The sequence below is a fragment of the Ixodes scapularis genome, unplaced genomic scaffold (genome assembly GCF_016920785.2).
Source record: "Ixodes scapularis isolate PalLabHiFi unplaced genomic scaffold, ASM1692078v2 PGA_scaffold1__304_contigs__length_218370807, whole genome shotgun sequence".
NCBI lineage: Eukaryota > Metazoa > Arthropoda > Arachnida > Ixodida > Ixodidae > Ixodes > Ixodes scapularis.
This window is the reverse complement of record NW_024609846.1, coordinates 107,785,999-107,808,160: the sequence shown is the minus strand read 5'-3', so window position 1 is coordinate 107,808,160 and position 22,162 is coordinate 107,785,999. Positions and strand designations below refer to the sequence as shown.

At 45.6% G+C, this 22,162-nt stretch overlaps 1 long non-coding RNA gene across 1 annotated transcript; it reads left to right on the top strand.

Moving 5' to 3' along the window:
- The first annotated feature begins 1,000 nt into the window (after positions 1-1,000).
- Positions 1,001-5,124, top strand: LOC115329578. The gene is made up of 6 exons (XR_005715847.3): positions 1,001-1,039; positions 1,176-1,263; positions 3,808-3,894; positions 4,207-4,301; positions 4,617-4,711; positions 5,030-5,124. It is a non-coding gene; the product is annotated as an uncharacterized LOC115329578 (long non-coding RNA).
- Positions 5,125-22,162: the final 17,038 nt, after the last annotated feature.

Sequence of the window (22,162 nt, the reverse complement as noted above, 5' to 3'; positions counted from 1 at the left end):
GCGGTCGGTTCCTTCCTGTTCTGTCGTTTTTCCCAGCGCTGCCGCCATGGCCCCCATGGAGCGCTCTCGGAAACTTGAAAGGGGTGCATGTGCCCCTTCTCGGTACCCGCCACTTGCCACGTCAATGATGATGCCGGTGTGGGCCAGGAAATCCCGTCCCAGAATGATGGGCACTGTCAGCCCGGCCAAATGGACGAACCGCTGTCTCTGCGCGCATTGATTCCAACGTACCACGAGACGCACTGGTCCCCTCGAAGTCGTCGACCCACAAGCCAACTGGAAAGTGGTCTCCCCATGACTCACCCGAACGGACTTCTGTTGGAGATGCCTGAGGACCTCGTCCCCAATTAGCGACGCACACTAGCCCCGCAATCCAGAAGAGCTGCGAACTTCTTTCCCGCCACCGTCAGGGAAATAAATGGCGCCGCGGTGCTTGTCGCTCTTCCGACTCGATACGCCGTGGGCACGCACACGGTCGATGGGGTGTCGGGGACGCGCTCGTTGGTCTGTTTCGCCGCCGATAACTTTATCGGCGGCCTCCTTTGTTTCCCGGAATCTCCCTTGTGCAGTCGGGCCTATAGTGCCCGATTTCGAGGCACCGAAAGCAGCGGCCTCGCCAACCTCGGATAGGATTCTCCCCACACTGTAAAAAATGTACGTAAAATATACGTGCATTTTCACAATCAAAAAATACGACGCGCCCTCGTATTTTTAAAAGACGAGTTGTGATCGTTTCTCGGAGTGCGCGGGGCGAAAAGCGCGCGCGGCGAGCCGAGAGCCAGCGAAGCATGCCAGGCGCCAGGACGCCGAGCATGCGCAGAGAAGGGCGAACCCGACGTTGACCCGACCCGTGCTCGACGCCGGAGGCCCCCCTCTCCCTTTCCGGCGCATCGCCGCGTGTGTCCATGTACCGACGCGTGTAGGACGTACTAACAAACTTTCTTTTTACGTTCTCGCGGCATTCACAACCTCGTGGTTTTTGGCGTCGCCTTATAAGCAGTTCCCTCCATTCGTTCCTTGCGGGAAGCGACGTCCAAAGGTATGCACTACTCCAACAAACTTTCTATGTAATATCGGAGACAATATGAGCGTGAACGCGCCTCCGCTTGTCACGTCACTGCGGAAGCGCGTTCACGCTCATATCGTTTCCGATAGCACTTGACCCTTTCGCACAGCAATCGAAGCCTCGTGGTTTTTGGCGTGGCCTGTTTGGCTGTATCGCGCCGTTCCCTCCGTTCGTTCCTGGCGGAGCGACGTCCAAAGGTATGTGAACACTACTTTATTGCTTCAAAGAAACATCGAAAGGCATAAAAAGAAGGATGGAGCTTTTTGAAATCGGTACTACAAAGAACATGTTGTATACGCAGTGCTACTGGTCCCCGCTCTGCATTGCCGTCGGTAGTGTCTGCGGTGCTGCATGAGGACCGAGTGTGAGTGCGTCCTTTTGAATCACTCTTGTATCTAAAATCCAATACATTTGGCGTGTATTTAAAGGTTCAAATTTCAAACGTGCTTACCTGAAACTGGTCATACAAACATTTTTGAACCAAGAGTATTATGTTTTTTCTCTTGTTCGTCAACTCTGGAGCCGTGAAATCTTAAAAACAGAACAAGAACGGCTACCGTGCATATTTTCGTTGCTGTCGGCTCCGGTAATGTAGTACTGAATGCAAAAAAGAAGCCTCCTCTATCCTACAAGAGGCTGGTGTCCAGCAAAATAATCGCGTTAAATAATGATTTGATCGAGGCGTTTGAAAAATTGTGCATTTCTCGAAACAATGTTAGGGCCTTCTTCTTGCAAATCTAGATAGCTCGCCGAGTGAATTCCTGTGCCCCTTGTAAATCGCGAGCGATCTCTGTGTTGCGGTTGTAGATCGGGAGACGAACTGATGTGCCGAAGGAGGTGGAGCGCGTAGAGCGGTTGGAAGAAATTCGCTGCGTAGTGGTTCCGCATAGGCTCGCGCGGTTGACGTATGTATATTCACTCGCGACATTTCGGTTTCGATGTTTATGCCGCCGTGTTCGTCACAGCCGCGACAGCGATCGTATCCATTTCGCTAGCAGTACTGTTGATGTCATGTTATCAGGCGGGTGCACTTATGTTACGAGACATACGAACGTGCTCACGGTGCCCACCGTGCCACCCAAGTTTGGTGCCGACGCTCTCGCCTAATAATCGAAGTAGAAAATGGAATCCACTAATAGGTACTTGGGAGGGTACGAGTTTCGTCATTATTCCGTGGGGAGGGTAACAATTCGTTTATTAGCTAAGGCAGCAGAACCGTGAGTTATGTACCGTATGTCGGATCATGACGCGACGTCATCGCCCGAGATGGTTTCCGTGCAGCCCGTGAAGCATCGCCGCAGAGCTCGGCAGTGGCAGCGGCTGCCAGAGGACAGAGCAAACTCGTTTGCTGCAACATGTGCCGCTGAGCTCGCTCGCGGAGGCTGGGCGCTCGAAGCTGCGATTCTGCGAGCGCTCTCGGTTCGCAAGGGGAAGGGGCTATAAAGCGGACGAACGGTTGTTTTTCCCATTTCGTTCTGGGGACGCCCAAACGGATAAGCAAGACGAAAAAAAAAAAAAAAGTGCAATCTTTTTTTTTGTGTAATGTAGATCTTTCATAAATAAACGTTTCTTCATTTTAAAATATTTGTTAATCTGGGTAATTGGTCATTTAATTTGTAAAATTAAATCTTCATCGCAATTATATCGTTCATCGCCAGCTGCAAATTTTGCCAGCGTGCCAAACGTGCCGGCTTTTACGGTCGCACCGAGTACATTTATGCAGACGGTAAATTCAAAAAGGTTTCCGTTACCTGGTACATGCAAATTCAAGCGTGTACATAATATTAATTTGTTTTTCGTAACTTTTTTTCCCCAAACATATATCACTGTTTTGTGTGGCTATGTGACCCTGTGTTATGTTGTGGCGGAAAGTGAGTCATGTAGTATAACTGACATCAGCAACATCTCAAATTATGTGTACACCACTTGACTAACTCTATCAAGTGTGTTGGTATAATTAGGCCAAACATCAAAAGGCAAAACGGAAGTGTGCAGCTCTCCGGAATCAGACAGTGCATACTTTCTGGTCTATAGTCCGCAGACTATGCATGTATAAAAGTTGTTTTTTTATGTTGTGCGGACTATCTACAAATACAGGTTATACTATGCAATAATTTTTGTTTCCAGATCCTTCGTTAGCACCAGATTGGTCTGATTGGCTTGCAGATTTTAGAATGTTTTATGCCAGGATTAAGAAGTGAATGTCACACTTTCAATCTGTTGCTCAGGCTTTCTATGCCTTGCGTGTGACACACTGCTCACTTGGATGCCTGCAAGCGGTCAATGTGGGTCAAGCTGAGAGCTCTGAGGTTCACCCAGGAGAGGTGCACAAGAAAATCCAGACTTTCGTCCGCAAATATCTTTTGTGCGAGAGGTGCGGACTGACAGACTATGGATGTTAGCTTTTCAGCCTACGTTTTGCCCTGCGTACTATGCATTGAGCGCCAACTATCCAAACAAAAACTTATTTTTTAGGCAAAATTGGCTCCTAGGGTCTTTAGACCGGAAAATACAGTACTTTAACTTTCTAGCGTAAGCAACAAGTGCTGTAAACGAACCCTGCCGTCAGTGTTCACTGTCTTCAGAGCCATAACTTCCCTGTCAATCATGTTCGGGAACCGACAGTTGGAGCTCAGTCATTAAAATCAGCATAACATGCTTATGGTAATTTAACGAAAGGGCTTTCGCACCGTCCTCCCTGGAAATTATTTCGCGCGCATAATTTTTTCCTGTTTCCCCAGACCTACAGAAGGGCTCTTTATGTCCCCCTGTCCGGTGGTGGTCGCAAGCGAGGCCTGCACCGTTATTGCCATCACCATAGTCTGAAGGTACGTATGCACCACTTGACTACTTCCATAGACGAGAGTGCTCAAACATTAAAGGGCCAAATGCCAGCGTGCTGCTCTTTTACATTGGGCAACACTCCAAACCATGTGTTTTATAGGCAAAAAAGAAGTTTTGCACATGAGCGGTCTGCGGTGGTGGTATTTCACTCTCTGCGGAGTTGTAACTTTCTTGTGAATCATTCTAGAGCCGCGCAATTTGAAGCCAAGCAACCATAACATGCGGATGGCCAATTCACATACTCTCTCCTCTGTGGTAATTACTGCAGGCGTCTAATGTTTCTCTTTTTTACCCAGACCTACAGCAGGGCTCTGCCTGGCTCTGCGTCCCTCTGTCCAGTGGTGGTCGCAAGCGAGGCCTGCACCGTAATTGCCATCACCATAGTCTGAAGGTATATATGCACCACTTGACTACTTCCACAGAGGAGTGTGCTCAAACATCAAAGTGCCAAATGCCAGCGTGCTGCTCTTTTAAATTGGGCAACACTCCAAACCTTGTGTTTTATAGGCAAAAAATAATTTTTGCACTTAAGCGGTCTGCGGTGGTGGTATTTCACTCTGCGGAGTTGTAACTTTCTTGTGAATCATGCTAGAGCAGCGAAATTTGAAGCCAAATCAATAGCAACCATAACATGCGGATGGCTAATTCCCATACTCTCTCCTCTGTGGTAATTACTACAGGCGTCTAATGTTTCTTTTTTACCCAGACCTACAGCAGGGCTCTGCCTCGCTCTGCGTCCCTCTGTCCAGTGGTGGTCGCAAGCGAGGCCTGCATCGTAATTGCCATCACCATAGTCTGAAGGTACGTATACACCACCTGACAACTTCCATAGAGGAGTGTGCTCAAACATCAAAGGGCCAAATGCCAGCGTGCTGCTCTTTTGAATTGGGCAACACTCCAAACCATGTGTTTTATAGGCAAAAAAGAAGTTTTGCACTTTAGCGGTCTGCGGTGGTGGTATTTCACTCTCTGCGGAGTTGTAACTTTCTTGTGAATCATGCTAGAGTAGCGAAATTTGAAGCCAAATCAATAGCAACCATAACATGCGGATGGCTAATTCCCATACTCTCTCCTCTGTGGTAATCACTGCAGGCGTCTAATGTTTTTTTTTTTACCCAGACCTACAGCAGGGCTCTGCCTCGCTCTGCGTCCCTCTGTCCAGTGGTGGTCGCAAGCGAGGCCTGCATCGTAATTGCCATCACCATAGTCTGAAGGTACGTATACACCACCTGACAACTTCCATAGAGGAGTGTGCTCAAACATCAAAGGGCCAAATGCCAGCGTGCTGCTCTTTTGAATTGGGCAACACTCCAAACCATGTGTTTTATAGGCAAAAAAGAAGTTTTGCACTTAAGCGGTCTGCGGTGGTGGTATTTCACTCTCTGCGGAGTTGTAACTTTCTTGTGAATCATGCTAGAGCAGCGAAATTTGAAGCCAAATCAATAGCAACCGTAACATGCGGATGGCCAATTCACATACTCTCCCCTCTGTGGTAATTACTGCAGGCGTCTAATGTTTCTCTTTTTACCCAGACCTACAGCAGGGCTCTGCCTCGCTCTGCGTCCCTCTGTCCAGTGGTGGTCGCAAGCGAGGCCTGCATCGTAATTGCCATCACCATAGTCTGAAGGTACGTATACACCACCTGACAACTTCCATAGAGGAGTGTGCTCAAACATCAAAGGGCCAAATGCCAGCGTGCTGCTCTTTTGAATTGGGCAACACTCCAAACCATGTGTTTTATAGGCAAAAAAGAAGTTTTGCACTTCAGCGGTCTGCGGTGGTGGTATTTCACTCTCTGCGGAGTTGTAACTTTCTTGTGAATCATGCTAGAGTAGCGCAATTTGAAGCCAAATCAATAGCAACCATAACATGCGGATGGCTAATTCCCATACTCTCTCCTCTGTGGTAATTACTGCAGGCGTCTAATGTTTCTCTTTTTTACCCAGACCTACAGCAGGGCTCTGCCTCGCTCTGCGTCCCTCTGTCCAGTGGTGGTCGCAAGCGAGGCCTGCAGCATAATTGCCATCACCATAGTCTGAAGGTACGTATACACCACTTGACTACTTCCACAGAGGAGTGTGCTCAAACATCAAAGGGCCAAATGCCAGCGTGCTGCTCTTTTAAATTAGGCAACACTCCAAACCATGTGTTTTATAGGCAAAAAACAAGTTTTGCACTTCAGCGGTCTGCGGTGGTGGTATTTCACTCTCTGCAGAGTTGTAACTTTCTTGCGAATCATGCTAGAGCAGCGCGATTTGAAGCCATATCAATAGCAAGCATAACATGCAGATGGCTAATTCACATACTCTCCTCTGTGGTAATTATGGCAGGCGTCTAATGTTTCTCTTTTTTACCCAGACATTTGTAGTTAATTTGTGGAATTGAAACAAGCCCACAGACATCAAAATAGCTTGTACAGTGGGACACCTGTTCTACAATTTAAATGTAACACAGATTCGACAAACATTTTGCTATTTTTGGATTGTTGACTAATGCAGTGATGTGATTGCTGCGCCAATTGCGCCAAACTGCGCCAAGGAGCTCGCCCTGCTACATCCTGCTACATTTTGCCAAAATATGGGTAATCTGCGCCAAGCCTGCGCCAAGGGACCGATTTTGGTCGCCTTTCTAAACCGAAACTAAACTTAGCACCGTAATGGAGCACGCGTGAACTAGGTGGCGCAAGCGACCGCCCGACACAAAGTACCCTGCATCAATTGTTCATCCGGTCTTGCACGGATTTTCCCGCCATGTATCGCTGCGCGCCCTCGTTGTCTCGCTTTTGTTTTGTTGTTTTGTTTTTAACGATAGACGCGGGCCTGTGCGGACGCTCCGACGCTAACGTGCTGGGGTACCAGCCATACCGTCATGTTCGGAAACGAAACCACCTTTTTTTGCGCGGCGGGAGTTACTTCATAAGCAGAAGCACTCGCTCCTGAGAGCAACGGCCATGGGTAAACTATATTTGGTCCCTGCCTTTCCGTCACTGTGGTCGCGCGACGTCGGGTGTTGCCGTCCCCACGTCGCTGCAGATATGGCGCTTTCTAGAATGAAATTTAAGGACCACCGCATGTCCATCAACATTCTTGTTCTTGTTTAATACGCTACTACAAAAGATTCTCTAGCTCAAAGAGTGCTTTGTCAAACTATTGATTACTTAGGTTTCTCTCGGTTGGCTTTCTTTAAAGAGGAACCCTGGTACGTGAAAAATCTGCCGCGAAAGAAAGTTGGTGAAGAAAAGTGTGCTAAAGCAAAGAATGCAATGTTTTCACGCTGAACCCGCACAGCGCGCTTGTTTGTATCGAGTTCAGTCGTTCCGCAAAGCGCTCCAAGAACTTTTTAACCCTGGCTCCCGATGTCTTTCATCAATGTGCTCAGGTTTCTTTTTTTTTTTTTTCTGTGTTTAGCTTGTAGCTTGCCTGCCGGCCTGGCAAGCGCGTGCCGCTGGACTGTTTCTTGTCGTATGTTGGACAGTTACATTTTGTATACAATTTTGGGAACCACTTGGCGACGGAGCGGAGTGGCATGGTTTCTATCGAGCAGCCATCTCCGCTCGCGCGACAATTTCGCATTGCACTGCAGTAGTTACGTGTTTCATCCGTTGGAGACTGCTTCCATTTAATTTATCAGTAGTCAACCTAATGCTGCGCTATTTACTACTAAGATGGTAATTTTCGAATAAATTTTCATATGTGCACTTTGGTTCTTATTTACTTATAGCGGGTACATATATACATATCATTTAACTGAAGCATTGCAAAATGTGTCATGTCATTGGCATTTCAGTTACATGTTGAAAGACTCCCAGGTGGTGTAACTGGTCTAACTTGAATATAAATTGTTTATTGCGGCAAGCAGAGTGTCCTTCGTTTGTCCAGCACTTCAAACGGATATTTGTATTTTTCTAAGAATATCTGCTCCAAAAGTCACTTTTGCTGCTCCGAAACACTGTTTTAGCTGCTCCAAAAGCCACTTTTGCTGCTCCAAAACACTGTTTTGGCATCTCCAAAGGGTGCTCCAAAACGGCTTAGGCCAATCACATCACTGCTAATGGAAAGTTGGGTCAATTAAACCAGGATGTCAAATGAACACATTTAACGCACACTTTCAGTATAGGAATCTGCCTTTTCTGGACATTTGATACTTTATGAACCTCTGCCGTTGGTTACATAAGCACAACATTATGGCAGTATTCATCAGCTGTGTTATTTCTTATTTCAAAAACTCTCCCATTTCAGGCCGGAAGTTCACATCATTAAAACTGCATCATGTACAGTTGCCATGTGTGCCAGCCGCGGCAGAAAAACTTGTACCACTATGAGAGACATTATAGGCTTCATTCAACAAGTCACAACCTAAGTTTGCCCTGCTTGAAAGAATGGTGTAGCAGCTCTTTTCATTCATTCAATGCGCTAAGAGTGCACACGTCAAAATGTCACAGTGGGCAGAAATCTCATCACGACGGGAGAGAATATGTTTGCCCTCACGCATTCTGCTCACAAAAGGTGTAAAGCAGACTGGAAATGACTAAACATATCAAAGGCCACATCAGTTCAGGCCTCAAGACAAGTTGCTTCATGGAAAACTGCTGAAGGCAGTTCCAGTACTCAAATACATTCTCAGCGCACATGAGTCGCTGTCATAGTCACCCCAAAAATCAGTCTCGCTTGCTACGGTAGTGTGGTTTGTGACGTAGGTTCAGCTAGGTTGTGGATTTGTTTTGTTAAAATAGTACCAAAGAAAACACTTACCTTAGCAAAGAGTTACAAATAAAAACAATATATTTGTTATGGACCAACGTGGTTTTGAGCTTATTCAGATTGGAGCTTGAAAATGTTGTGGGCCGATGGGACGTTCGAATTAGCTCAAACATTGAAGGTAGGAACGAAGACACTTATCACTTCACTCTCATCACCCGGTTTGTCTCGTATATGTTTTAGTGCCCCTCAACCGCGTTTTTAAACTTCCACCTGAGACAGCCTTAATTCCATGTCTGTCCATACGAAACATATTGTATTTATTCGTAACATCTGACCGGGGCAAGTTTCTCCTTCGAAATTTTTATAAAAGAAATCCACCACCTAGCTGAACATACAGTAGAATACGGTGCATCCGCCCACTCTCCACTAAGTGCCCATTCCCAAATTTGTAATATCTGAGAAAGTCTGCGCAGTACGTTGAAATGTAAAATTAATAACTGGAAAAGCGCCCATCTCCCATTTTTTTGCGATTATGTCTAAATATTGAGTGGGCGCTTGCCGGGTATTTTACGATACGTCACAAATTACAGTGCCGCTTCTCGCGAAAATGGGTCAGATTCCCTTTGGTTCTCGCTGTAGAATGTTTAAAAATTGGAAGACTTTCTTTGTTTTCCATAACTTTTACGTATCATCAACCTGATTACTTTTTATATGCCATATTTTTTTAGAGTGATTAGTGGGCAGGTTTCATATGTTGCCCTAGTAGTCTTAAAATAGTCTCGTTTTCACCTGTAGCATATGTGACTTGCTGTAATTTGTGGATGATTTCTAAAAGATCCTAGAACACAATACCTGGCCTTGAGGTGTTGGGATCAACGAAAACTGCATTTTCTCAGACATGCGCAGGTTTCCTCGGAAAGATGCACAAGATGCGGCGTTGACAAGTCTTCTCTTTTCAACTGACCAAGGCAGTGTTTTACTGGAGGTGAGCTATGGTCTCTTTAAAAGTGGTCTTTGTTTTATTCGTCACAGACATTATTTGCCAGATTTTTTTTTTTATGCCTCTGCATTTTAGTTTGCAATTAGTTATCAACTAAAACTGCATTTTCCCTGATAAGCGCAGGCTTTTTTCAGATGAAAGCGTAGGCTGGGGTCCTGACAAGCCATTATTTTTGTAACCGGTCCGGGCACAACGTTTTTATTGGAGGTAAACTATGGTCTTCTCCAAGTGTCTGTTCCTTATTCATCACAGACATTATTTGCTGCACTAGATTTTTCTTCTCTTCTGAAATGTCAATTGGTTTTCAACTAAATCTGAATATTCCCCGGCAATTGCAGGTTTTCTGCACGTAAAGCGCATGATGGAGCGTGGACAAGATTTTGTTGTTTTAATCGTCCAAGGCATGGAGTTTTACTGAAGGTGAGCTATGGTCCCGTTACAAGTGGTCCATGTTTTATTCGTCAGACATTCACTGCATCAGGTTTTGTCTTGCTCCTCTTGTGCAATATCAACTTAAACTCCATTTTTCCTGATAAGCGCAGGTTTCCTCAGACGAGAGCGTAAGCTGGTGTCCGGACAAGCTGTTATTTTTTTTTTTCTTAAACGGCCCGGGCACATTGTTTTATTGAAGGTGAGCTATGTTGTTCTTTAAAGGGGCGGTGCAATGATTTTAACACTGAACGAATGTGCAGCTTGTATTTTTTATATTGTTTACTTCGGCATAAGTAAAAGAAAAAGTGCCACCATACCCCAAAATACCTCTATTTCGCTGCGTAATCGTAAAATAAAAAACGCTTTTTTTCCCAACCTGCGGCCACATGGTGGCCGCAAATGGAACCTGTGGTGTGACGTCATTCGGAGTGGTTTTTGTAAGTGACAGTGTTAGGCAATTGTAAGCTTGATTTAAGGTTAAGTTTAAAAAATCTTGTTGTTTAGGCATGCAGAAACGCTTCAAAAGCCTAATATTGCCGCTAAAAGGGTATGAATTATTTGTGGCGCCATCTACCGCAAGTCAGCAAAACCTGCCGTCGCCGACATCCGTCGACGCCCGAGGCGCCTACGGCGGCTACACGAGCAACCCGGACGTTTTGTCTTTCCCTCGCTCGACGGAGTGCGTTGATCGTGGTCCGTAGTATCGTGGTATCGTTATTGCTCCTGGTGTCTCGACCTCGACTTCGACTTCGACTGCCCGCCGCGTCGCAAGCATCTTGCGCTCGACGTCGCTCAGGCCGTCCGCCCATGCCGCCATGTTGGTCGGGAATCGGCGGGAGAGCGGCGAGGCCTGGCGAGCCGGCGAGCGCTGGGGAAACGGGAGCCAGAAGAACCCAACCGGAAACCAACGCCACTCCGAATGACGTCACAGGCGAAGCTGGTGCCGCTTCAATGTTGAGTTGAGGGGTGCCAGAGATACCAATTTCTTTTATATTTTTTAATGAAAACTAGGGCAAGCAGGAAAGAATAGTTTTCGGTCCTTCGTTTTATATGTGGCCGGGATCAATTCCCGCGATTAATTAGCCAAAGTCCGCAAATTGTTGCACCGCCCCTTTAAGTGTCTGTGCCTTATTCGTGACAGACATTATTCGCTGCACTAGATTTATCTTCTGAAATGTCAGTTGGTTTTCAACTAAATCTGCATTTTCCCTGGCAATTGCAGGTTTTCTGCGTGTAAAGCGCAAGATGGAGCGTGGACAAGTTTTTTATATTTTTTTAATCGTCCAAGGCATGGGGTTTTACTGAAGGTGAGCTATTGTCCCATTACAAGTGGTCTGTGTTTTATTCAACACAGACATTATTAGCCGCATCAGGTTTTATCTTGCTCGTCTTCTGAAATATCAATTGCTTTTCAACTAAAACTGCATTTTCCTGTTAAGCGCAGGTTTCTTCAGATGAAAGCGTAGACTGGGGTCCGAACAAGGTGTTCTTTTTTTAACTGGCCCAGGCATATTGTTTTATTGAAGGTGAGCTATGGTCTCCTACCCGCCTTACTTGTCACAGACATTATTTGCTGCCCTAGATTTTTCTTCTCTTCTGAAATGTCAGTTGGTTTTCAACTAAATCTGCAATTTCCCTGTCAATTGCAGGTTTTCTGCACGTAAAGCGCAAGATGGAGCGTAGACAAGTTTTTGTTTCGTTAATTGCCTGAGGCCCAAGGCACGGTGTTTTACTGGAAGTGAGCTGTGGTCTGTGTCCTATTTGTCACGGACATTACTTGCTGTATCAGATATTTCATGCCTCTCTCCTGCAATGTCAATTGGTTTTCAACTAAAACTACATTTTCTGTGATAAGCGCAGGTCTCCTCGGAGGAAAACACTAGGCGCCGAGATGTGCTGGCCTTCCCTTATGGTCCAGACCAGTTGTTTTCCTCAAGGTGAGCTGGTCTCTCTTTGCAGATCGAGCAGGATTATTTGTATTGTGTGCATGTCAGGCTCACCTTGTTTTGTATTGTTTCGACAGCCTTGTGCTTAGCTTATGACTATATACATCTTTCTTTTGCATATGCAGGGAGCATTGAGATAGCCCTACACCTCGGAAGAAGTACCCATAAACGAATTTTAGATATAATAAAGAGCTATTACAATTTCCCTCGTTTTTTGTTGTTTAAAATAAGCTCAAAGAAAACAGCTACAAAGAGCTAAAGAAAAATAATTTACAAACGACCGACCAAACTATTTTGCATTTTCACTGCTGTCTCAATTCTGAACCCTTTCTCAAGGGTGTTTATGTTGTGAGAATTTGCTGCCGATATGATGCCTTAATATGATCCGGCCAGCTCGAGCTGCACTTTCGAAAACCTCCAGGTCGCTCTGGTCTGTTGCAACTCTAGAACAGCAAGAGCAAGCCCCTCCCACAGAGCCCGCCACTCTTTCAACATCAGCAGAGCGGAGGCTGGAGAGCAGGGGAGTGGGGAGGAGAAAACAACCAATCATGGTGCAATGGTGGTTTCCTTCTCTCCACTTACCTATTATTCTTGGCTTGCAACAGATTTTAGCAGCTCACAGCTGTGTCTGCAGGTGCATCACATGAGAAACACTGTAGCTAGCTGCTGTTTTGCTGTACCCTATCTCACCTATTTTGAAGTTAAAGTTTCTGTGCCAATTATTTTCTCTTCATTTTAGACAAAGCAGCAGAGCTGCTCCAAAGTGCATGAATTCACTAATGCATTGCAATCCCCATAGTATATGGCTCACGTTTTCAGGTGCATTAATGACCCTGAAGTTATATTTCAGAATATCGTTGCACAGAAACTTGTGCAAGTGAAAAATATTGGACAGCAGAACATGAGCTACTTCAGTGCCTCAGCTAAAAAGAGATGTAGAAACAAATATTTTGTGAAAAAGAAATGATGAAATGCTTGGCAGCTCTATTAAGAGGGGTTGCCCATTAAAATGCTAATGTGCCCCCATATTGTGAAAAAAGATGTCGTCAATGCAACGGTACTCATTTTACCAAAGTGCAAGGTTGCTTGTTGAAATTGTGTGCATGCATAATTTTAATGGGCATCCTCATACTTCGGAAGAATGAGTATTATCATATTAACGACTTTTTTCATATTTTTTCAGAATATGGGGGCACGTTAGATTAATGTTATAATACCCATTTTTTCAGAGTATAAGGATGCTCATTAAAATGATGTGCACACATAAGTTTAACGAGCATCCTCGTATTTTGAAAAAAATGGGTATCGTTGCATTAACGTCCCTTTTCACATATTTTCTGAATATGGGGGCGCGTTATTTTAATGGGCATCCCCTCTTAATAGAGCTGCCAAGCATTTTCTCGTTTTTTCTACGAAAGATTTTTTACAGTGCAGTGGGACGTCCGATGCGCTCACCCCTTTGTGGCAGCGGGTCGGCGTCAGCCTGCTCCTGGGCTGCGGCGATCCGTGGTGCGTCGGTCGGCCGGAATTCCGTCGCGTGGACGGTCGCGCTTGTACCTCGGCGCGATCCTGGCTCCAAGGCGTCATCCGTGAGCTCCCAGGGACTCCCGCTCGGCTCCCCGCTGGCCTCCGCCATTGCGGCCTCCCCCCGTCGATACCCACGTGGCACCAGCCCCTGCCACGCGCATCGGGGTTCGAACGTGTAGATTGGTGCTGGGGGAAGGTGGTACCTGCGCTCCGCCAGTATGTCGGCCTGAACCCTGCGCGCCTCCTGTGCGAGCTCACTCAGACTTCCGAATGGGCGCCCACGCAGATACCGCGAAAAAATGGGATGCGCCCGCCTCACCAGCCGCTCGACCTGCTCCTGGTTCGTAGCATTCGGATCGGCGATCTGCAGGAGTTCTTGCATTGCCCGCAGGTACTCTCCGAAGGGCTCAGCGGGAGCTTGCGTTCTTTCCTCCAGTTCTCTGCGGATTCTTGGTAGGTAGTCTGCCGGCAAGAACTCTTGTCGGAAGAGGGCCGTGAACTCGTCGAGTGTTCCGGCTGACTCGCCCACAAGGCGATGCCACCTGGCTGCTGGGCCTGCAAGAGCCACCGGCAGAACACAGCCTAGCGTCTCCTTCTCGGTCAGACCGGTAGCCTTCCGATATCGCTGGATTTCCAGCAAGAAGTCGGTCGCGCTCAGAGCTTGATCGCTGTGTCCGCTGTACCCCGGCACCGGAATGCGGATGAGGGTTTTTGGCGGTGGCGTTTCCCTCTGCATGCTCTGTAAAGCCTGAGCGAACGCCGCAACCAACGCCTTGGATTCACAGGACGACTACGTGCTTTGCGGCATATACACTACTGGCAATACCGTCGGCGTTTCCGGACTCAGCACTACGGTCATCTCCGCCCCATTCCCCTCCGCCAACCCCGAGAGCCGTCGCTCTTTTTCCGCTTGTGTCCTCGCGACGTCCGCCAAAAACATTAAATCTGTTAGCGCGAAATTACCCGCGGCCATCCCGAACACTTCTTTGGACGTGCCCTTTTCACCTTCACAGTGCCGTGGTAGAAACCCGCCAACCAGGGAGACCGCCCCGCGTGAACTTTCACGCAGTGTCGTCGACGGACGTTGCGACCGTAATTACGGCTCGCCTGCCCCCAAGTTGATGCGCCATTTGTAGGAAATCGCCGACCGCCGCCGATTCGCCGTTTGAAACGTGGTCCGTCAACAACCCGAGTCCAGCATGGTTCTTTCACGGGAGCGCGATTCCGCTCCCAGTTTATTGGTACAATAAAACACAACGCTACAAAACACTCAATCTAAACTACAAATACAAGCTACATTACAAAAATATTTACAAACGCACGTTAAGCCCAAAGCTAAACCCAAAGAAGGTCCCCAGGCCTCGTGTCCCGCGATATCCTAGATCCGGTCGCCGCCCACCTGCCTGCCTGCGTCTCGGTCTCGTCCCGAGTTCTAAAAGGCCCTCTCGCCCCCTGGCCCACCGAGTATATATCTCGATCGATGGGCAAGGTTTCTCCTCGCCCTCCACGGGGGCGCCTGCAGCGCCATTCAGTGGCTAGGAGAGAAAGCGGCACGTCGGGAGCCGAATTCGAGATCCCGAACGACCCCGCGGCGACACGACCATGTGATCGTTTCTGAGGCGAGGCAGTTACTTATCTGCCTCGCAGCCAAACTGGCAGAGTGGTTTGATAGGCGCCCTCGTGAATGCACGTTGCGCCATACAGTGTAAAGAAGTACAGAAATTATCAGTGGGGGCCCAAGATTGCTCACATGCCACAGTTCAGCCAAGGTGCTAATGGGCAGGAAGCTAAAGAAAACCCCGAACCTGATGCACACGGACATGCGGAAAGAAGTACTTTTGAGGCAGTTCAAACAAAAACTACGCTGTGGTCAAGGACCGCTCAAAGGAACACCTCTTCAGCTGGGGTAGACTCTTTTTGCCCGATATTTCAAGAGAGGTTCGCGTGGATTCATGGAGGTGTGTTGCAGCCATCAAGTTTGTCATCAATACAAGTAAAACTCAGCAAGGTTACTCGTTGTGACCGCCATGGTGATCATTTTTTAGAGCGACTTCTTCCACACGGGTCAACAGAAAACAAACTGCACGGGGTTGACATGTTTTCCGGTGAACAAGTGGAAGCAAGCATGGCATAGTGTTTTGGTGTCGGATTCGTCGGCTAAAAGTTATTTAAGATAACGTTCTTAGAACACTGCTAGAAAATGTCCACATCCTTTGTCTGAAACTCAGAGAAGTACAGTGATCCGGTACAATAATCTAACGAGAAACCCGGTGAAACTTTATCACCAAACATTTAGAGCTTACTATGCTGTTTGCTTTGAGCTTTAGGAGTTAAGAACTTTGCAAACTCTAATATTAAACAGGAAAGGGGACTTATGATGATGCGCCAGTTAAGCCACGCTTCGGTGTTTTTTTTTTTTAATAATGAAGTATCTTTCATAATTGTAAAGTACACGCTCTATAAAGATGCCCTATGTTCTTCCCTTCACCAGGCTTCCTTAGGTAACTTCATAAAAGTTGCTAACTGTTCTACGATTGTGACATGCATCATGGAAAGAAAACAAGTCAAAGAGAACAATCCTTACTTTCGGTGCACGAAGCTTAATCATTGTACAAAGAATTGCAAGAGCGGAAAGAAGCTGAAATATCAACATTATTCAAAATGATTTGAAACAAATGTCGGACCCAAGCTACATAGCAATGGTTAAAAAAGAACTAAATCTGATGCGAGAAAGCAATTTCTAACAAAACAAGTGCTACAGTTTTCTTTCAGTGCAACTGACAGCAATAAAGTGGACCATGCTAAAGGACTACCAGAAACGGCATATTCATCGTGTGCTCGTCATGTGCTCGCAAAAGTGAACTGAAATGGGTTGCCGCGCTAGATCGTCAGTTGACGGCGGTTTCAAGCTCGTTCACTTTTTTCTCTTTTTTCAATCTGCCTTGTGTCTTCTTCTTTTCTTCATCATCCTTCTCTTGCGGTTTGGAATTTAATAAATTATAACAGGCGCCATAACCCTCCTCCCCTCGCGATTACTTCAGTTACCAGAAAGGTCCAAAACCCAGTTTAGGCACAACAAAACGCAGACACAAAAAACACAATTTCAAGACGCCTTCTTCGCGCTTGACTAAATCCGGTGACAGCAAATCACTCCTAAAAACACAAAAAATCAGTAATCTAGCTTTTTTCGAGGAGCTTGATTAACATTGGTTCGTAGCGTTGGTAGCTTTCAGACGTCAGATATAGCGGAGCGTGCATTTATAAAGTCCTAAAAGCAGCATTGAAAGAAGCAGAATTCTCTTAAAGTTTTGATTAAAGCATACTCCTCACACATTCCTTTCATTAAGATATTTAAATTTGTCTTAATCATTCTGCTAAACTGGTGGTACACATAGGCGTATAGTGTGCGCAATGCATCCAAAACCTCCCAAAGCTGCCGATAACAAAGCAAAACAAATTCTAACGCAGGTGTAATGCACACAGGACACATGCTGTGCAACCCCAGATTGGATGTAACAAGCGTTCACACGTAGCACGGCTGTAAATAGTCGATTTGCTTTTATCAATACACAATCATCAAAGGACTACCAGGGTTTCTCAGAATGACGAGGACAGGATGTTTTGCTAAGTTTTTCTTTAGGCTAGTCACAGTATTAAGATGCTTTCGTTCGTGTCCTGAGATAGATCAACGCACACACAAAGTGAACGTCAGGATTAAAGACTAGTCCTTTTTTCAGATTATTTTATATTTTAGAAGCTCTTTAACAATACATTTCTGTGCAGCTAAATTGATACTGGACAGTATGAACCAAACCGAAGATCCATACACTGATTTCTATGCCTAGGTGTGTGGAAACTGGATAAACTCTCACCAGATTCCTGATCACCAGACAATAATAGGATATCATGACACAATGCTGATAAAGTCGCGGAGGACATAAAACGTGTGTTTTCCTTATAGTATTCACTTCACATTCTTTAGTTCACTGGGGAATCATCTGTTAGAAATTTATAGTATGAGGACGGGTTCTGATGGTCACCAGTTATTGGATTTCATTTCTTTGCCACAAAATACCGATACACTACATGAGGACAAAAGTAGTGGCGGAAGCCGTGTCCTTTTATATTCATGCGAACAATTATTATATCAAGTAGCGATATAACAATTGTACAAGATCTTACAACGTAAGAACAATTGCTGTTTTAAGGGTATCGCAGTGCTTACCCAATCAAGATATCTACCTCGGGCGCAATTTAATCGTCTTCTTGCGCTCATCTTTCATTTATCACTCACACTACAAACCGGCATTGTGTGAATATGTATGAGTGGTGAATGATACGATGCAGCACGTTATGTGGTACACATGGATATGTGTTGCGGACTTATACACACACGCATATGTACAAAATGAGTAAAAACGCATTTCACGTAATTCTCATTTTATACCTCAGTCTAATTTGTTCAATATTTATCTTGTAATTATGAATCAATTCTAACTAGCCCAGCTTCCAGTTTTCTTGTTCAGACTGCTAGCCGGCGTTTCGCTACAGACGCTTACCTAAATTTTAGGAAAATCTTGTCTGCTACTAGCAGGCTTCCCGAAGAACCGGTTTTTACTTCATCTTTCTAGCATTTGCTATATTTTTCTTTTGTTAAAACGGATTCACGCTTCAAGTTAAATAAAAGGATAATTACCACAAACGGTCAGGAAACCATAGAGTTACACTGAGGGCTTGCTTAGAGCCGTGAAATAAGCTGCGATTGAGATAGCTTCAGAGTAACAACACTGCACTCATTTTGGTTTTATTGATTATTGCCTCCAGTCATCTTAAGCTATATCTTATATCATAGAATACCTTTTTTGGCACTGAAGTGGTGGTCTACGACGGAGCAAATTGATATCGCCGGAGCTTTCTGATCCCGTATCTAAAGCTTGGAAGTTTCATTTTAGAAACGAAACTGTCGCCGATTGCACCCTCTCTGCACTATGAACCAAATTTTCGGAAGCGACAAGTAGATCGGCGAAGCGGGGGCGATAATCTAAGCGTATCTTCAATGAAACAGAGTAACTTATATAACGAGCTAACGTAGAGCGAAAAATCATATTGTAGGTGCGTATTTCGATTGAGTGGAATCACCATCCGGTGCACAAGTTTACAGATATATGCCATGAATCGCCATTCATTCCCTGTGAAGCAATAAAAAACATTATGAGGCTACCGATTTATTAAGTTTGTCGATTACCTCACTTCACTGAAGGTTCATAATTTCCCAAACTAAAAAGATGATATTGAACTAAGCATGTGTCTTTTTTATTTATATATTTTATTGAACGCCACGACTAAGGAAGATGAGCCGCAGAATTCAACTGATAAGGCTATTCGCGCCTACAGAGTCTGTGTCTGCGAAAGTATGTATCTTTTTCTTTATCAAAAAGATGCCTTCGATCGGGGTTCGTGATTTGTTTCTTATATAGTAATTTGTTACGCTTGAAGATAAACATGGCTGACTACATTTGTTTTATTTCCGAATTAACTTGAGCGAATTGCAGCGCACTTTTTTCAGCCCATCCCCTCGATTTTTGGTGTCCCCCTCCACTTCAGGATGACCGAAAGGGTTCAGTCGCCTACAAATTAGTGCGACAAAAGCTTAAGTAATGCCGTTTTGCCACTCGGCGCGCTCCCGAGGAATGACACGACGCATTTGGTTTAACAATATGTATTCATTTAAGGACTGTTGCTGGCGCGCGCTGCGACCCAAAAGGCCACCATGCATACTTCTCTGTCTACATTTCACCAGCGGCGTAGTGGCGCCCGCTTGGCCGCTTGCACTTTGCCAGCTCTCGGTAGAAAATAGTCATGGACAATTTCACATGCAGGTAAACTCGTCCAGCGCCTTAGATCACAAGGTTGCCACAACCTATAAGGAGAGTTGCCTGCACGAGTGATCTCAGAAAAAACTATTGTGCAGGCAACTCTCCTCTTTTGAGATGATCTTACAAACTCCTCTCTATTTAACACGCTCCACAATTAACGAAAGTTTTAAACGAAGTTAGCATCCTTAATTTTGAAGTATTTTGTTCTATTGCGCATATTGTTGTAGGTATCTGCTTAAACTGTTCGCTTCGGGGGCTTACAGCGACACCGAAACGCCGGCTCGAGGACGACGGCAACACTGGTGCTTGATAACGACGGTCGCGGACGCGTGACGTTACGTTCGTACCGCTGAATTTTACGAAGAAGAAGGGAAATTTGCTCCTAATTTACTGCGCTGGTATATATATGTATATATAGTAACTGTTAGAAACATTAAGATGTATTCTTTATAAAGTTGGCGGTTGAAATTATGGCTTCAGTACGCTGAATTAAAGTTGGACGTTCATTGTGGGCGCAGTGCGGGCAGCGCGATCGCTGTGCTTGAACCGATCTGCTTTTTTTAGTGTTGTTAGAGAAGAAAATTGAATCTTATATGGTGTATAAAGGCGGATTAAAAGTTAAAACTACTGCGTCCTACGATGAAGGAGCAACTCGGCCACTCTTTATTAAGATTCAAGCATCAGACGACCGATTGACCGAGGGTGTTCTGGACGTTTTCTCAAATTAAGTTGATTGCTTTGTCAGAGGGCGTCTGCCGGACGCCGATGATTGTCGCGTGTCATGCAGCTTGCACTATCCACCCGCTGAAACAGCAGGCGGACGATGGACGAAGATCGCTCGCGCAGCATTATGTTTCAGTCTATTGTTGTTTGCAAAAAAAGAAAACAGCTGCTGTTAGAAACCCTCAGTTGGTTTTGTAGCTAGCCGTCCTCGAGTGATAACAGAACAGTTTCGATTTCGTGCTTGGAATCTATAACATCCCGAAGCCTGTCCGGCGAACGGCATGGTAGAAAACAACACAAAACAACAAAAGAGAGCAATACAAAGAAATAAGCAAAATGCTCTGACTAGCAACCCCCTTATATTCGTCTTTTACTTTTGAACGGTATTAGCGCACACGTATGGAGAAGAGAGAAGAGACAGGAAAGAGCGCTACTCACAACTATATTTACAAACATGAAGAGAAGGAAGAACATCGCCAAGATCCCCATAAAGATGACAGAAGAATAAAAAGAAACAGAAATATAAAACACATAGTAGGGTGTTCCCTCGCGGGCACATTCTTGAGACACTGGTTCTTTGTTTAAATACAAATCCGTTTTTGGCCTTCACGTTGCCGTGGTTCAGGGTGTATTTGCATCAGTCTTGGCTCGTGCGGGGTCACCATAGTCAGAGAGGAAGACGAACACATCATTCGTGGTCGGCCGTCACTTTGTCATCGTGCCTGATGTCTCGCGGCAACCGTGACTCATGTGGGTTCTTTATTGTCCGTGTTAAAAAGTATATTTCCTTGCTTGTTAAGGCTACCAATTCAACACTTATGCATTTATTAGCGGCGGATACAATGTGGTAGGCTTCCACAACCTCGTGGGTTAGTTTATCTTTGTGCCTCTCTAGGATTCTTGTTTCCCCGAATAGCGGATTGCAATTGAACTCTTTGCAATGTGTTGCGAGATGTCCTCCTACTGTGGCACTCAGAGAATGATCATGTTCGCGTAGTCTGTCATTAAGACATCTGCCAGTTTAACCTACGTAGATCTTGCCACACGAGAGTGGTATGTTATACACCACGCCTGAAGTGCACGGAACAAAAGCTTTGGCATGTTTGTTAGTGCACCTGTGTCTTGTGGCACCTTCGGCTAGCAAGTTGACTGTAGAGCAAATTTTGCTCATTTTTTACGGGGCTGAAAAAAACACTCAGACCCCATAACGACTTGCTACGTTTTTTTTTTTTTTAAATTGTATGAAGCCTTGTGGAGGTAGAGGATTACCACAGGTTTTGTTTTCCCTTCATCTGTTTTGTTGGCTTGGAGTCCTTTTGCCTTTTTCAACAAGGTGTCCGCTATACTAGCCAGTAGTGGTAACAGATAGCTGGCTTCTCTGAGTCTTTCGACCTGCATTGTGAAGCTGGCTCCCATTGTGTTGAAACATGATTTCTTTAGCGCGGATCCCAAACATGTTAGAGCAATGCCCCTCTTCACGATCTTAGAGTGAGCGGAACTATGATCCAAAATTCTTTTCTTGGGGCGTGGGGAGTACGACCAGCACACGTGCGTGTCACCTAATTGAAACGAAAGGTCTAAAAATTGGACAACATTTTCTTTAGGGACCTCATATGTGAACCTAAGGCCCCTTCCATACTCAGTAAAGGGCGCCAAAATATTATTCACCTGTGTGTGCGCATCGGTGTTATCTCGGCATTTTGGTATTTTCAAAAACGCCACCCGATCCAATGGTGGTCCAACATTCGTGCCAATGTTAGACCACTGGTTTGCCAGCGTCCTAGCCCACGTTGGACCAACGTGGTTTGCGCTTTTTTATTCAATATCGGCATAGAGGTTTCACCATTGGCTGTTCCAACATTGGCATCCAGCGCCTTACACAGTAGCGCGTCCAAGAATACCTATCGCCATGATCAGGAGTACTTCTCCTTGTCACTCACATTGAAGAGAAGCCGGTCTGTCGTGTCTTCGGTCCGTCGAAGCAACACGTTGGTCCAAGCTAGTGGTCACATGTATGCCCAAAACAAAGGAAGATCACCGGTGTGCGG